Below are 18,569 nucleotides of genomic sequence, written 5' to 3'. Positions count from 1 at the left end.
GCCAGCTGGGGCTGGCTCCCATTGTGCAGTCCCTCTACAGCCCAGAGGAGAGCCATGTGTGGGCAAAGGTAATAGAGGGAGACACTAAGATGCCAGCAAAATTGTTGTTGCATGCGATGAGAATTTCTACATTAGCACCACAAAAGTGTTTTCCTTTGGTTACCATATTTAAAGCAAGGCTGGAGGCAGTGAGGATACCAGGTTGGAGATTTGACCCCTTCCTCAGGGAGTGGATGCTGAGTATGAGCTGCAGCCACGCTCCCCAGAGCTCCTTCCCTCAGCTTATCCTCCTTGATGATCCCTCCTTGCAATTTTCCCCTCCAAAGCCTCACAAGTGGTGAGAGAGCAAACAGCCCATGAGTGCCAGTGTTCCTAGCTGCTGTCTCCTCCATCCATTTCTGAGCTGGGGAGAGCAGGGACCATGCTCTGCCTCACCCTTTTGACCAGAACAGGACTTGTGCAGACTTCTCTGTCCCTCCTACCCACTCCCCACTGTGGTATTTTTGGAGTCCCCAGGAAGAAGGAGGAATTGAGAATCTGACTCCATGTTCTTAGAAGGCTAATTTATTGTTTTATTTATATTATATTATATTATATTATATTATATTATATTATATTATATTATATTATATTATATTATATTATATTACATTATATTACATTACATTACATTATATTATATAAAAGAATACTATGCTAAAACTATACTAAAGAATAGAGAAAGGATACAGACAAAAGGTTACAAAGAATGATGATGAAAACTCATGACAGCTTCCAGAGTCCTGGCACAGCTGGATGGTGATTGGTCATTAAGTCAAAACAATTAACATGAAACCAATGAAACAACCACCTGTTGGATAAACAATCCCCCAACCACATTCCAAAGCAGCAAAACAAGAGAAGCAGATGAGATAATTATTGTTTTTATTTTTCTCTGAGGCTTCTCAACTTCCCAGGAGAAGAAATCCTGGTGAAGGGATTTTTCAGAAAATATGACAGTGACATCTCATATCCAAACACCTCATATCCTGCATTTATTTTGTCTTACTTAATATGTGCCCCAGGTAGCCTGTTATTGCCACAGTCAGTCCCAGATACCAGTGCATGGAGCTGGGAGAACTGGTGCTGGTCCAAGGAAGGAGATGCCTGCCCGCAGGCTGGAGGGCCCCACAGCCTGGCACAATGCACTTGCTGGGCACAGGGTGCCTCCAGGTGATGGACATCTTGCAGGAATATCTCCATCCTCACTGTCATGGGCCTTGGACATGTTGGTTGCAGGCAGGAAAGGAGCACATTTTCCTTCTGCCCCATCCCATGGCATGTTTGGACAACAGGAGCAAGACACATATGCTTTAAACCCCCTACAAGCAACGATTGCAGTTAATTGTCATGGAGAGGTGGCACAGGCTCTCCCCATATGGAGATCCTCCGTGGGAGTGTACCAGGGCAGCATAACTCCTGAGAAATTTCTTTCATCTTTCATTTTACTTTTATAAGGAAAAATATATCCCCATGTCTGTGGGAATAAAAATGCAGCAGACATTTCCATATCCTTCTGCTCAAGCCTCTGGAAGTTATGAACACATATGATTTCAGAGCTGACTGTAGAATATTTTGCAAAGCAACACTTCCCTGACTTTCTTTGCAATGTCCTTTTGTTCTGCCAAAACCCAACAGATGTGTCCTCTGCTGGTGAGCATTTTAAAGAATAGCTCGTTCCTTTCCCCCCCTTTTTCCAATACTGTTTTTCTGTTTGGTTTCCTTCCATCATTCACATCATAGCCTTCATTAATCTTCAAGGAACATTTATGTTTGGGTGCTGTTCACCAGGAAAGAGCCTCTCTCAAAACAGCCCTTAGTGCTGCTGCTCTGACAGAAAGAGTTCTCTTACAGAAAGCTAATACCCAGCCTTCATCCCTGCCATCAGTCTGCTGGGAAAATTAATCCTTTCTTCCCAGAACTCTTGTTAATTTAATTATTTTTGTACTGTTCAAGTGGTTTTCTTCAAAAGTTGACTTCCTGCAAACATGTACTATACTGCTGTGGAAATACACAAGTGGTTTAGTCATGCATCTGACAGTTTCTGCTGCACGACATGTTTTCTGCACCTAAGAGATCAGCCAGACCACTTATGAACTCCAGAATTTAGATATCTAATCTCTTCTGACAACCAAACCCAGAATTAAATGCTGTTCACTGGGAGGCAAAGTGGAGAACAATGGCACTTGCCAGCCCTCATTCCCATCTCAGTGTGCCACACACCCTTCAGCTTTTGCCTGGCTTTAATCCATGCTTTAGACAAGAGGTCACTCAAGACAACAGAATTTGCTTCCAGGCAATGTAGGGCACTCAATTGTTGTTTTGAAGTACACATTTTGTTGCAGTTGTTGTTTTGGAGAACATGTTTTATGTAATATATTTACATAGAAGGCAAAGACCCCCAGTTTTGGCCCCTGAGTGACTTTCTTTCAGACAAGCACTCATTTGAGAGCTGCACTCCTGCTCCCATTGCTCTCCTGGAATAGAGCCTCTTATGCTTGGACAGAAGCTCTGAACAAATGTGCAGAAATATCAAACCATGGTGCATCCTGTTATCACAACTACTGAGGAACTCTCCCTAGGTAGGCAGAATGCTCTGATAGCTTAGGGTCAAGAATATCAGCTTTGTACTGTTGTCTGTGTCACTGATTGACTGACAAATTGCACCCAGTGACTCACCACTTCTGGGGCCTTTCCCTTTCCCTTTCCCTTTCCCTTTCCCTTTCCCTTTCCCTTTCCCTTTCCCTTTCCCTTTCCCTTTCCCTTTCCCTTTCCCTTTCTCTTTCCCTTTCCCTTTCCCTTTCCCTCTCCCTTATGAACCCACTGAACACTATGATCAGCAGAGGGTTTGTCTGCGTGTATTTGATTTACTTGTCCAATTAACAAACTCCTTTTTAATGCAGATCACCACAGAGTCTCCTTTAAGTCCAAGCATAGTTCTGGAAGCCTCATGTCCTCTCATCAGCCACCTCTGGGCTCTCCTGAAGCAGTCTAGTTTCTCAGAGCAGGCATTGCTAGAGCTGTCTCCTGTCAGACTCAGCGCTGTCCCTGTGTGAGTAACGTGATCCAGGAAACACAAACATCCAATACCACTCCAGAGCCAGAGCCTGCCAGCTCCTCACGAGTAGCACCATGCTCTGTGAGTGAAGCACTGACAGCCTCTGACTGCTTGAGAACATGCCATTATTCACCTCAAAAAGAGGTAGCAAGTTCGATCTCTGCAGGAGCAGAGTTGGGGGCAGACATCAAGAATAACAAGGTCTAATAGCAACACCTGGAAATGTAAAGTATGATAGGTGGATCTGGTTCTGGTCTATGTTATCACAGGTTACCACTGCCTTTCCAACAAACCTACCTTCAGTGCCCTGAGTCTAAAAGGTTAAAGAAAAAGACACAATTTTCAGAAGTTCATTATCACAGAATCACAGAATTACAGAATGGTTTGGGTTGGAAGAGACCTTAAAAATCATACCGTTCCAACTCCCAGCCATGGGCAGGGACACCTTCTGCTGGACCAGGTTGTTCCTGGTCTAACTTAATATGCAAAGTTAGTTCCTTTGCATATTAAGAGAGGGGACTGATCTTAACTGATTCAGTATTTGGAATAATCCCACCAGCATGCTTTTTCAGGTAGGTGTTGAGGTCTTCCTCTCCAGCAGAGTTAGTGGAGACATTAGCTCCTCCAGGCAGTAATTTACAACACCCAGGTTGGAAGGCTACAATCCCAAATAGGAGATAAGGATGCTAGAAGTACATCCCAGTAAGCCCACATCCATTCATTTAATGGCATGTGCATGTGTCATATTATCAGGTAGGAAACAGCTGTGTCTGGGTCCTCTGACCAGCAGTGTTATTCCCAGAACTTGAGTTATCCTGTTTGAACACCTCAGCTCCAGCATCGCAGGCATCTGACAGGTTGCATTCCAGTTCACTTGCCTACTTTTGCCATGTGAGATTACATATAATATTGTCTTGGCCACTCTTCCCTACCACACCAAATACACTGTGTCTGTTCAGGCTGAATATCCCCCTGCCCTGAAGTGCTGCTGCCATGAGGAAAGGCCCTTCACTGTGGGTATGTTGCATTTTTATGCTATGTGGTAAAAGAGGAGGTGGCTGTTGAGGGGTTCATTTCAATGAGTTCACAGCAGTCTTGCCTGGGCCTGAAATCTGTGTGGGGTGAGTTTGTTCTGCCTGAGTGGTGAGAGGGGAAACAGCTCCATGAGCCCCCTGTGCCCTCATTCTGTGCCCACCGGACCTTGGGAGCTGGCCATGGGCTCCCTGTGTCCAGAGGGCACTGGGTATCACACCTGTGAAGGGGAATTCAGCTTTCTGAAAACCTTGGGAGAGTTCTCCTCAGCATCCCCATCCTCATTTTTCTCATCATCAGTCCTCCCTAACAGGGGGCTGCCACACCTGGGAATGTTACAGCAGAGCAAAGCCCTCCTCACCCAGCACAGTCAGGCACATATGTGCAGCCCTGAGTGAATCTGTTTTCTGTCATGGAAACTCCTCAACTCCTCCATCTCCCCGGCAAGAGAGCAGCTCACAGATGATTTGAAAATCACTCTCTGCCAAAATAGGATCTCTGCCATTTGACCAGAAAATCTGTGTTTCAGATCTCTGCAGGAACAGAAACCCTGTCCTTTCACCAATTAGAAACTTGGAAGGTATTCAAGTAGAGGACACCAAGAAAATTATGTTCACAGTGGATGTTCTAGAGATGGGGAAAGCTGGCTCTGTCAGGCCTACAGGCAATTTTAAAATACCAGCAAATATCACTCTTGGGATAAAAAGCTGGAATTAAAATGCATTTACATCAATGGAGTCCCCTGATCTAAACAATCTCTTTCCTCTGCTGGTAATTTATAACTGGTAGTAAATAGGAAAATGTGGATTTCAGCACTGAATGTATTCATCCTGCCTTCTGCACAGTGGGGTGAACATTACCCTTGCACATCCTGGCAGGCTTGTTCACTGACAAATATTTCTGGGGATGGGAACTGAGCAATGCCAGGCAGTCCTCTTACATGTGATACAACTTTGGCTTCACAGGCAGCAAGCCAGAGCCTGAGCCCAAAGGGTTACAAGCATATCTGCAGATAAAGTCATAAACAGAAAAATGGGGACTCGCAAAGCTGAGCTGGACACCCTAAAGCTGTGCTGATAACACTGGGCTGAACTCAGGCTTGGCAACCAGCACTTTGAAGCATGTCAAACAGTGAAAATCTCCCTGACTTCAGCAAGGATCTGGTTTCACATGTGTTTTCTCTGCTCAGATGTACCAATGGCCTGTAGCCAGTGATTTTCAGCTCTGTTTCTACCCAGCATGTCTTAACCCTGGCAATTCAGGCAAGAATTTTTCATAAAACAATATTGCTGTTTCCCCTCATTTCTGCCAAGATGCTTTTTCACAGGCATTTCAGAATTTCTTCTCTCCCTAGGTCTTGGGCTCTTAAACATTTCCTACAAGGAGGAGTAGGAGAGACTGTGTACCTCTGCCTTCCCCTTCTTTTTCAGTCTGGTTTAGCCACCAGCTCAAGTAGAGACTGCCATTCCTGCAGCCCAGCTGAGAGCATGTGTCCTTGTGGCAGGACAGAGGCCAACCCAAACAGCTCTCCCTCAGTGTCCCATGATGGCAAAACCTTGCACCATTTAATTAACTTATTGTCTGCTTTGGGTTTTTTTGGGTTTTTCTTCATGTGCCATGAAGAACCTCCTTGAAGAGTTTCCTCTCCTTCAGTCTCCTCCAAGGTTTCAGAAGTCTTCTGAGTTGTGTGGCATTCTGTTTGGGTCTGTGTCAGCAAGTTCAGACTCCACCTGGAACTGGCAGTCCCCGAGCCATGTCTTGGCTCTGTACGGTTTATGCCCTTCCATCTCTTACTCTTCCTCTCATCCATCTCCTAGGCTTTTCCTCCTCTCTTTTTAAAATGGATCTAAGCATTTGAGGCTCTGGGCTCTATCTGATGCTGCAGTTGGCATTTTGTCCCCCTGGGAGATGCAAACCTGTACCCTACGTACTTTCACTATGGACCTACCCAGCATGAAGCCTGAACTCTCAGGCGGCAAAGAGAAGCCAGTAGAGAAATAAAATGGAGTTTTCTGCCCTAAAAGCAAATGAAGTTGGAAGAGACTAGAAGAGTGCTGAATTTCCACCCTTCAGCAGGTCATGGAGGAGGTGAACACAAAGAAAAGGTCATGTCTGGGACCAGAGCAGGGAGTCCATGGCAGGACTTGCTTAGGAGGTCAGCCCAGGTCAGATGAGGAGCTCCATAGAAGGTTCAGTAACAGTAAGAAATGGGAAAGCTGTTGGCTGGGAAGGTCACTGGGAACTTAGGGAGTAGAGTTCAGGATGGTGTAAAGGCATCAGTGGGGCCAATGCTCTCTGCCCCGACAAGTCATTCACAGTCTTAGCACTACAGGCTAAGGATGAAGGAGCATCTCTAACATCAGCTCTGATGAGTATCAGTGGACTGGTCTGCATGTTCAAGGTGCCATCTTTGCTCTGAGCATGGTATCATGTTAGTGGTTGGTGCTGGGCCGTGAGCCCCCTGGGACTCTTTGTTTACCAGGGCTCTGTTAGACCCAGTCTATCTCTGACTTATCCAGACTAGATGAATGGGTCCTGGCTAGAAAGGCTACTAATAAATTCACTAATTGGGCTTCCTTTATCAGAAAGGTGGATTCTGATGCTGGCTCAAATGTACCCATTTGGACAATGTTGTCTGGATGATGTCTAGATGTTCTGGTAATCCAGACATCACCTGATTATATCCAAATAATTGTTTCCATTAATTTGAAACCACTCTTCAGTGAAACTGACCCACAATTTCTGGTTGAGCCCTCACTTTGCAGAGCAGCTGGTGTAATAGCACCATCCCCTCAGTTTTTCTTGATCTCATTTGTAGTCTACTGACACTGTGCTGCTTTTGCTGGTTAGAGGACATGATGAGCTCTTGCCAGCCTCAGCCATCCCTGCTCCCCTGGTTGAAGCAGTGACTGGGAACTGAGTGAACTGGAATTTGAGTAAATGAAAGCAAATGGCTTGATTATGCCAGATGTCCTGGGCAATTAGAGTGTTACAGAGAGAAAAGGATCTTAAACGCAGCAGTGGGTCTGCCTGGGCATCCCCCAGGAGGTCAGGGAGTGCGTGATGGCTTCTGATGAGAACACCATGCTTCCTTCACCTAACACACTTTTGTTGGGGCTTTGCTATTGTGCTTTAGCTGTGAGAGGAGGAACAGCCAAGGAGGGATGACTCACAGCCGTGCTGGAGACAAGGCAATGACTCAGAGGTGGAGCTGGCTTGCAGTCCAGCTGCAGCCTTACATCACACGGCAGTGGTGGGGCTGGAGGGACTCCCAGTGTGCTCTCCTTATTAATAACCCTGACAAAAGATGCCGTGACTTCTTCTTGGCATCTTTCAGCACATTCCCTGCCAAAAATTGGCCCATGCGTTCACCTGCTTCCATCTGACCCAATCTTCTCTGAACACAAGTGACCAGGCTCAGTCCTGGGATGGCAGGCAAGGCCTGTCTCTGCCTTTATGTGACAGCACTAAAGCCTACTGCAAATGCCTGGCCTGACATATCTGACAACAGCATTTACCTTGATTTATGTCTGTATCACACTGGGGACTCATCATGGTCCTGGGGTTGATTAATGCACCACAGAGCCCAGCCATGACACCTCCTCAAAGGATCTCTGTGTGACTTGGAAGGACCTCCTAGGGAGGCTTCATCCATCCTGGAGAGCTGCTCAGCTCTTGCTGAGCAAGAAGCAGCTTGTTAGCAGTGCCCTGACGGATCTGTTGTGCTCAGGGAAGCTGCTGAGAGAGGCAGGTGTGTGCTCACTCTCGTGAGGTGGAGGCCATGCTCTCCCCATCCTGCTGTCTGAGAAAGTCCTCCAGTATGAAAACACATTGCCCAGCTGCCATCAGGGGAAATGGCAGAATGGGCTAAGAAAGGCATGCAACAGAGCTCAAAGAGTAAAGCAGACTCCTTCCCCAGAAAAAAACTAAAGTACACACTCAGGATGGGACACAGATTTATTCCCCCACTTCCTTGAGTTGATGAAGGTAACAGAAGCAATGACACATGATCTCATGTGGAAATGGTGAAAACAAAGGTGCTTTGGGCCTGCTTGCCTTCAAGGAGCAAGGAGTGAAGAAGGCAGGTGCCTGGAGGAGCAGCTCATCCATAACACTGCCTGAGCTGGGCTGGGCACTGCATGTCACCTGCTCCTGATATCAGGTGCAAAACCCTCTGGTTTTTTGTCTTTTATTTCTTCTTACTGGATTTCTCAATCCTAGCAAAGTGTGTTTTGGTGATATTTTTGTCCCTTGGTCTGAGGACATGTTGACAATTTCACTTCCTACCAACTGCAATACTGCAATTGCTTAATGCAGAGTGTTGTCACGTCACTAGTTTATCAGACAGAGCATTTCAAGTTTTTAACCTCTCATTCAAATGATTTGATGAAAATGCCACAATAGTTCTCTTGCTATAGCCATAAACATCAGATACTGCGCAAGTTAGGCAAACAGCCTAAAACCTCATTTATTTCAATAAAATTACCATTGGTAATTTGTACCTTTTCATTTGAGAATGTGTTCACACATGAATGAAATTAACTGTTTTCAGATAAAATTACTTATTGCCAGCAAATTACCATGATTTTGACTTGCACTAACAGTTGCTAATAATGCAAGATGAGGAGGGAGAGGAACATGTGTCTGTACCAGCTGTTGTCTCACTCTTATCCAAAAAGCATGAAGAAGTTGCTGGCAGTAATCACAAAAAGATTTTCTTTCTTTCTTTCTTTCTCTTCAAGCACAAGTTTAACAGCTGTTGCCTCTAACAAGTGTAATGTTTGCCCTGTTGATGTTTATCCCATACAGAGTTTTGTAACAGACCAAAGAAAGATAACTCCCCAAAATGGTAACAGTTGTGCAATGAATCAAACTTGTTTCCTATGGTTGGCACTCAAATGAGAAAAAATACCCAAAAACAAACTGGCCACATGAAGATGTAATGACCCAACGCCCAGACCTGTCCTGTGTGAAGAAGGGCAGTAGTAGCAGAAATTATCACCCTGATCTCCTGGTGGGGCACAGCCTCAGATTTTCCCACAAGTCCTTTTCTGTTGTTATATCTACAACTGCACTCCTTGTCCCTCTGGGCAGCAAGCCTCCTTCTTGACAGAAACTTTGTGTTCTTGCTCCACACTGGGCCTTGTGACAAGGAAGCGGCACAGCCAGGCTGCCCTGGGCGAGGCTGCCCCCGCTCTGCTCTCTGCTGCCCATGGACACTTGCAAGTTGTGTCTGCTCCAGCAGCATAATATCTCCTTACCTGAGCTGATGAAGTAGATGAAAACACATCATTTTGGGGGTGAACACTCATTTTTCTTATAATTGTGTAGTGTCATGGCCCCAGTTTTCATAGGGGAGTCTCTGCAAAGGCACCCTAGGTCCTACAACAACCAGCAACCCATATAGTGCCTGCTCTGCAGCACAGCTCAACTTTTGCTGGGCAAACCCAGTCCCTATTAATATATATCAAAGAAAGAAAAAAATCCCCTTCTTGGTACAGACAACCCCTGGGTTCTGAATTTTTTCCTTTTTTTTTATTTATTTTTGGCAGACAAGCTGCTCACTTACTGTCATCAGCATCACCTCTGATTTCCCTCCATCAGCTGTGAGGTTTTAACACTGCACACAGCCTGCACAATTCCTTGTTTCTCTCCCTTTCATTCTGAGACCTCACCTTTGTCTCCCTATCTGTCTCACTAGTACTGTATTCTGGTACTGTCCAAAAGAGTTTCAGGCTGAGGTGAAATAACACGGGTCAACTCACTGCAAAATACCCTTAAAAGAGCTGCACTGGTATAGAGAACTTAGAATCCCCTCTTTAAAATCCAGCAGGTTAACCACAAGACAACATACACAACTCTAAGTGCATGCTCAGGGATCCAGTGCATCAATAACCAGGGTAATGTTTCTTCAGTTACAGCAGTACTTCTTTTTCTGGCAGACCTCATGGGCAACATGGTCAAAAGCAAATTCTAGATCTAATACTCCTTCACAGGCTTTTGACTAATAAATCAAAAAGTTAAGAGCAGCTAAAATCTCTAACATATGCAAGGAGCTAAAATAATTTGTGATACTTTGGGACAAACCTCATTCATTCAGAAGGGAGTGGGCTGGAGAGGAGGATACTCACTCCTGTGATTTCATTTCAGCTGAAGTGAGAGGTGCTCAGCTAGCATGCAAACTGTAGCAGCATCATTTGTCATTCAACCAGAAGTCATGATTTGGATGTGGAAATGACAAAGTAAAATCCAGTGATTTGTTCTCATGCAGAAAAGAGATTAGAATATTGAATCTGCTTCTTAAAGCTTGAAAAATCTGTGCATTTTTATTCTCCAAAGCCAGGGCTAAGTTGCAGCAATTATTTTGGTGTAAAAATATCTGATGTGCTCAAGGGCACATGTGGACTAGAAGTCAATGGTGCCATTTGGCCCTTCAGTAGGTCCTTGTCTGTTGTTAGCTTTACAAAATTCAGGGAATGTGATGTTTATCATCCAGCATGAGCAGCTGCTGCTGGAGCTGTTCCTTGGCTGGAGTGCTGGTCAGCTGGTCAGCCAGCAGTTCCTCCAAAGTATATTTAATTTTGCAGTGTAAATTTTGGAGCATATTTCTTAAGAGGCAGTATATGAATAAATACACAGATCCATCTGCTAGCCAGTTTGAAGCAGGTCTACTCAGATGCCAGGAACTGGGAGAGCTGGTCAACATTTCTGGCTCAAATTTTGATCTGTTGCATGAATTTTGGCAAGGCATTTCTCACTGCAGCTGCTTCCCTTTCAGTTTGTCAAGGTGCAAGCACTTTGTGTGACAGGAATAAATGTAGTCTTGTCTTTATATGAAGCCTAATGAGATGGGACTCTGATCTCAGCCAGTGCCCCTAGACCAAAGCTGTGGAATTTAGATTTTTTTAGTTAGGTACCTTTGGAAAAAAAAAAATACTCAGGAGCCTTTTTGTCAGCAGCAGCAGATCCAGGGGCCACAGTGAGACTGCAAGGAAATCTGAGCTCTCCTCTTACAGGATGAGTCACAAAGCAAAGCCAATCAAAAGTTGCTCTCAGTGAGATCCCCAGCCAGAGTCCTGTCACTGACTGGCATTGTAATATCAATGATAGGAAGTGAATTCAGCTAGCTGAAAACAATCAGTTTTGGATCACACAGCTGGTGAGGCCTCTGACAGACCATGTGCAAGGGCCTCTTTCCTCTGGAAACCCCTGGCAGCTTTTAAATGTCAAACCTTTTCCAATCCTATGCAATTCTAGATGTAAAGAATCCTTCATGGGAAGAAGCTGGACACCATGCAGTTTGCTGGCACCAGTGTGCCAGCCATGGTGCTGCAGCATCAGTGGTGGCACCCAGGAGGAGGAGCTGGCTATGTGGGAGGCACTGGTGGCAGGGAGGAGGCCCCTTGCCCTGTGTCCTTATTCAGCTGTTGAAATAATTTCTACATTCATCCACAGTTTGAGGCTCAGCATCAAGAAAAGATATTGTTTCTTTGTCAGCATTTTTTCAGGGAACGCCCATGGGAGTTCCTTGAAAAACTCCCATGTTTTTCCCATGGGCTGATGTTGGACACCATACAACCTGCAGCAGAAATGTTTGCTAGCAGAAGGGAGAAAATAGTAAATATACCTCCCTCATTAAAAGGAAATGTTTTCCTACAAGCATCGAGCAACACAAGTTGGCAAACATACTCATCTTAAATGCTCGTTGTAGGGCATCACCATCCATTTATTTCCTGAAAGCTGCACTGTCTTGTGTAACTAACACCATACAAGATGCTGGTGTAGTTTCTAGTGGAGGTGGGGAAACAATCCAGCTGATCCTTGCCTAGGGTGATGTGTTTCAACAGAGTTGGTGCTACACAGAAGCTGGGTTTCTCTGGAAGGAAAAAGACCTCTGCCCAGAAAGCCCCTTGGAGCCTTGGAGACCCAAGCAAAGAAGCCAAGTCCCATACAGGTCAGGTAGTACCAATTCTGGGAGCTGTCCCAGCCATGCCAGGGACATGAGCCCAACACAAACCATCCCAGGCATTCCAGGCAGGGGCTGTTAGGCAGGAGGGAAAATCAAGGGGTCTACCCTCCACAGGCTCCCTTAAAGCCTGGCTAGGCACTGCCACATGCCTGAGGCTGCCAGGCAGAGCCTCAAGCTGGTGCCACTCAGTTAATTTCCATTATGCCACTTCCAGAAAAATATTTTTTAGCTTTCAAGTGGTGGAGAAGGGGAAGCAAAAAGAACTACTTATTCACAGTAATTCTTTGTTCCAGCAGTTAATGAGCAGATTCAGCAGACTGAGTGAGTGATGTTGCCTCTAAATTGCTCAAACCAGAGGTCACAGTGGCTCTTTCAAGGGCACTGGCTTTATGTTACCTGTCTCTGTTTGCAGAGGATGGATCACCTCAATTTTTCAGTACAGGTGGGTCACAAACCCAACAAGGCTCTGATCACTTTCTGCAAGGCACCAAGCACACACTGACAAATGAGATGTCTTAGCACTTCTCAGGAGGTGATCAGCATCTGGCAAAACAAAAGGCTGCGGGGCTGAGCTATCCAGACAGCCTACACAACAATAAATTACACATTGAAGTTGCTGTGCAGGCAAATGTATTAGTCACCCACACTCAGCAGTGCTTCTTGCACAGCTGGGCACATTGACATTAAATCTTACCTGCACTGGGAAATGACTCTTTCTCTCAAACATTTTCAAGAGCCAGTCTGTTGCAGATGGTTTGAGGAAACACAGATATCCTGAGCTCTCCTGCACAAGGCCATTTCTATAATTTGCTTTCTCTGCTTATAAAGGAATGGCTGAGTACTGTGTTTTGCTTTGCAAAAATCTGTCCTTGATGGTCATTTCAACATATACGACCACATTTCTAATGAAAAAGAGCCAGTCTGAATTTTTTTTCAGGTTGCATTTTCCAGCATTTAGGGTTTTGCTACCTAAGTTTGGATTTGATCGCCTCCAAGTTTTCTAGTTAACACCTATTGGAGCTCTGACCTGAGGTCACAAATGTAGACGTTAATCACCAAAGAAAATGCCTAATACCAATAATGTCATCGTGGTCCCCAGCTCAGCTTGTATTGAATTAGGGCATTCCAAATTTGAACATGATACAAACCACCTTACACATGCAGTATTTGCACAGTGATAATGAACTGTAGTCAGCAGAGTGATTTTGGTGCAAGTGGAACTGGAGTGTTTTTATTTTAGACCTCAGAAAGCATCTGCAGGCTAGTTTGCAGCACCTCAGCATGGCAACCCATTTCCTCAGTTTAGTGCACTGTTGCCATTACACTGCATCAACTGAGTTCAAAACCTCCCTGAAACAGAAATCACAGGGAAACTGTATTTCCAAGTTAGATTTTAAGACCTTATTCTTTAGGATTAATTTGTTATTTTCCAAATGTGCAAGTGCATTATTCCTTTATTTCAATATGAAGCGCAATGGGGATTTGTCAGAGCTGGAAGAAAGGCCAGAAAAGCAATGAATAAATTATCTTTTTTATTTTGTGGGAAAAGCTTGATTTGGATTACTGATCATTGGGATTTATCTACAAAACCATAGGAATAAAAACCATTGTGCTCAAATAGTACAATTAATTTAGTCAGATTACACATGTGCTATGCAGGAAATTCTACTCCTTTGCAGTGTAAAGAAGTGTTGTTTATTTATGCCATCGGGCATACGTCTTAGGTTGGAAAACGGGTGTGTATTCTATTCCTATCTGTTAGAGGTGGGGCAGTTTTCTTTATCTCTTCCACAACCAATCCTCCCTCCAGGGAGATATCTTCTGTTGATGGGCTATTGAGTGTCACTGCATGGCTGATAAAAGTACATCATCCCATTGTGAGAGGCTCTGCCCAGGGGGAGGAGCCAAGCATTCCTACCTGGATATAATCTGAGATTTGGAACACCACAGGCAGCCTTTTCCCGCTGGATTCCCAGAGAAGTAGCTGCTTTTTCCACTGGATTCCCAGAGGAAGACCAGGCCCATCTACACCACCACGGGACCTTCAGAGGAAAACGACACCCTTCTACAGGATGACTGCTCCAACAGAACCACATCTGTCACTGCAGGAGGACAGCAGCCACCATTTAATCAGACTGCTACCAAGACACTGACCCACAGGGTGTCAGGTCGTATTCTGACTCTTTCAGTGGTTTGGTTTCTTTTTTGTACTATTGCATTTGTGTTTTTAATTTTCCTAGTAAAGAACTGGTATTTCTGTTTCCATATCTTTGCCTGAGAGCCCTTAATTTCAAAACTATAATAATTTGGAGGGAGGGGTTTTACATTTTCCATTTCAGGGGAGGCTTCTGCCTTCCTTAGCAGACATCTGTCTTTTCAAACCAAGACAGACATAAACTCCATGTTTCTCAAGACATGCAGCCCAGATGCTCTAGAACATGAAGGTCCTTCTCTGTTGGTTGGTGGGTACTCTCATTGTGTGACCTTCATGCTGCACAAGGAGGAATGTCAGTTATCACAAAGGCTAGGCAAGTGAAATACTGCTGGTGAACTGGGGAATTTCTTGTGTGGTCAGCTAACAAAACAACTGAGAAGATAGAAACTTCCTGCTTTGAATTGACTGGTGTAAGGCATAGCCACATCACCTCTGCTTACCCTCAGTTTGCTCTGATATCTTGATTATTTTAAATACATTGAAGCAACCATCTACCTTTACCTGCACAAACCTAAAAATAAACATAAAAGGAGGGATAAGCAAACACAGGCCATGGACTTCCCTATAAAGAACTGCAGTATAGTGACTCCTGTGTCTGGGGAGTTATTTTCCTTTTAATTTCATGATCAGCATGGATAATTGGAAGGTTTTGGAGCAGTCTAACAAGTACAAGTTATGGGAGAAGCTCGTTTTACGGGGATTTAATTGGCTATGCACTAAACAAGGTTTGTAACCACAGCCACTTTCCAGCTCCTGGTGAACAGAGCCATAGGTAGCTACCTAAAAGGGAAGCAACCTTTCCCTGCCACTTGTCTAGGTTCCCCCTAATGTTAGAGGGAGAACCAGGCACCCCAGAGGGTCTGACCTATCCAGGTGTCTCTCCCACAAAGGGCAAAAAAGGTCCGCTGAAGTGTGTACTCTTTCCTCCAAAAAAAGGAGAAAAGGGAGCCAAGATGGCTTCTTTAATTTATTGGCAGTGGTGCTGTAGGTGGGACAGGGTAAGGGACAGGGCTCTGCAGGGCTGTAAGCAAGGGAAATCTGACTTAGAGATCAGTCAGCACAGTTGAAGATAAACAGTCTATGGGAGCACTTAAAGTCGATACTCGCCTTTCATACAGCCCAAGTCAGATGAGACAATCCTATCATAATGACCAGCTTGTTTCTAGAAGCAATAATCTCCCTTGAAAATACACCTGCATTCCTTCTCAGCCTTGCTATTAACAGAACCATATTAATTTTGGGTTAACATGAAAGTTATTGTATTATGAAGAAATGCATTGACTTTTGGGGGTGGGGGAAAGGCTTATGTGGGCATAAGCCATACATATGTAAAATATTTGAAATCTCTTATTTCCTCACTTTTGACTGCTTTGTGCAGATTTTAATAAACAACATGATGTCCATAAATTATGAAATTAAAACCTGAATGGCATTAGCCAAGCTACTAATATTACTCAGAGGTTCCCACCTGCCTGAAGCCAGACCTTGCAGTGTTTGTCTTCTCTCTGCTGCTCATTTAGGAACAGATATATGCAAACTAATTGTTTGAACAAGGACAGGTCCTCCCAGTGTCACAGCTCACACCAAACCCACCAGCCACAGAACTTCCCCAATTGCTACACACGGCAGCAGGATGACAGAGGACCAGAACAAGAGAACTCTTCCCTGTTCCAATCTTATTTAGGGGAAGAAAAGCCATGTTTTCAGTCTGCAGGAGAAACACATCTAGGTTTCAGATTACAATGGAAAGAAACCCAACAACAACAATAAAACATAAGAAAAAACAATTCCCAAACTTAGTAATATGTAATGCTGTAATGTATAAAATTCAGCTGGAAATAGCTCTGACAATCAAGCTGTAACATTTTCTACAGGAAAAACTGAGATGTGATAATACTCAATATGCTGCTCGGGAATGCATTTTCAAGGTCTCCTAAGGGCCCTCTTTTTCTTTTTAAACTGAAATGCATACACTTCTCTCCCTCCTTGTTTTTGTGACTTCATGACACTTCTGCAACTGCAGTTTCAACCCAACCACCACTTAATATTTTCTTTCTCTGGGAAATTCTGGAGTGTCTCTCTTCATATTAAATTATTGCTGCTCTAGTGGAGAATAGAAGAGATCCCATTATATTATGTTTGGTCCATTAAGTCTCTAATTACTTTGATTTTGATATTGAAAAGCTCTAATTAATTCTTTTAATGTGTAATATTGTTAAAGCCCTACAATTGATTTAATACAATTTTAAAGGAAAAAACAGAAAATATTTATTTCTGATGAAATATATAGTAGAATTAAAGGATGAGAATACTTAGATATTACTTAAGTGTAAGAGATGTATAGAACTAACTGCTAGTATATCATAACCAGGCATTCTGAGTCCAGAAAATTAAATTAAGATCAGAATCTTAAACCTTACAAAAATCTCAGCTGAAACAATTTTATCAGCTGAAACAATTCACAGTGAAACATCTCAAAAAGCCCAAACACCTGCCTTTTGTGTCTGAGTCTTTTTAGTATTTGGCTTTAAAAACACCACATACACTGTCAAAATTGATTCCTTCTGTGTAATTACTGAAAGGCAGTATTTAATTCCTTGTTTTCAAACTTGCACCTTTGTAATTTGGATAAGTGTAACCACATTGCTAAGCATCCTGTCTCTTTAAACAATCCTGTGCTTGAAAATAATCATTACACCACTGCAGCATCTTCTTCATTGTTTCACCTTTACATCCCTGATACATGCCAACAGTATGACCTTCATTTTAACACAGAGCTTTCTTCATCTCAGTATTTGCTTACTTTTGGTGTAGCTTACTGAAAATGCCAGACCACAAGGATCAAGAAGTGCTTGTAGAGGATGCTACTGCATGATCTTCACAATGATTTGAAAAAAATATTATCAAGCATGCAACACCTTCCATTTTAACTTCTTGAGGCAGAATCACAGATACTCAAATGCAATACAAAGGCAAAGGTGGATGCCAACTGGATGCACCAAAGCAGCAGCCACAGCTCAGTGCTGGGGCAGCACAAAGCAGCAGAGTTCTCGTGGGTCTCACACCTAATCAGATATTGACTTATAAACCAGGAAGAAAGGCTGTGCTGCAGGATGCCCCCAGGGAGCCCAAACCCACCTCCAGCTGCATGTCATTCAAAAACTGCTTTTGGGGTCTTCTCCCAGCTTTCCAGAGCAGACAGTCTGACTCAGTGCTGGAGCCCTTCCTTGCACCCAGACCAGTGTTCCAGGCTTCCCAATTCCCTGGGGAGGGGAATTGCCAGGGCCAGGTACCCCCATGGGTGCATCAGGACCCAGTGTGCAGACACCCACATCTGTACAGCAGCCAAACTGGTGCCTGGGTCTGGGAGCTCCACCTCAGAGCTGCTGTGCTGCTGCAGCTGTGACTCCACTGGCTCCCAACCCAGCCATAACAATTAGAATTGGCAATCATTAACTTAGCTGAGTAACAACATAAGCTTTCTAATACAGCTTGTCCGCCAGGTTTTCAACAATCCTAACTACCTGAAACCTGGTACACCAAGCAGCATAATTTTTCCAGCTCAGCTGAACATTTTCCATTTGCATGCACTTTGCATACATTTTCAGCTGCAGCATCTTCCCTCTTCCCTGCATCTTCCTTCCTGCTTCCTTCTCTATTTGCACAACATCTCAGTGCTTTCTTCCTGTGTTTTGACTTTGCAATCCCTGCATCTCAAGCCCACTTCCACTTATCTCACTTCCAGTCTTTGCTGGTGCCACAGAGCTCTCTTCTTTGGTTTTGCCATCCTGCTCCTTTTCTCACTGTTGGTTCCATTTTCTCTCATCCCCTTAATTGCCTCATGCTCATTTTACCTTGTTAATTGCTCACTCTTGTCTGGCTCTTTCTCATTTCATTAGACGCAACTATTAATACTCTTACTGCTTACAAGCCACCAACTCCTCCATCATTCCCCTCCCCAGCTGGACAGGAGAGACAAAATATAATGAAAGCTCGTGGGTTGAGATAAAGAGAGGGAGAGATCACTCACCAGCCATTGTCATGGGCAAAACAGATTTGTTTCAGTGAAAAGGAATTTAATTTCTTTAAAATTATATCAGAGTGAGACAATGAGAAATAAAAGCTAAATATTAAAACACCTTGCCCCTACCCCTCCCATCTTCTGGGTTCTGCTTCATTCCTGAGTTTCTCTACCTCCTCCCCTTCCTGCAGCACAGAGGGATGGGGAATGGGGGTTGCAGCCAGTTAAACATGCA

Source organism: Ammospiza nelsoni, chromosome 3, assembly GCF_027579445.1.
Source record: "Ammospiza nelsoni isolate bAmmNel1 chromosome 3, bAmmNel1.pri, whole genome shotgun sequence".
Classification (NCBI taxonomy): Eukaryota; Metazoa; Chordata; class Aves; order Passeriformes; family Passerellidae; genus Ammospiza; species Ammospiza nelsoni.
Note: the sequence above shows the minus strand (reverse complement) of the source record.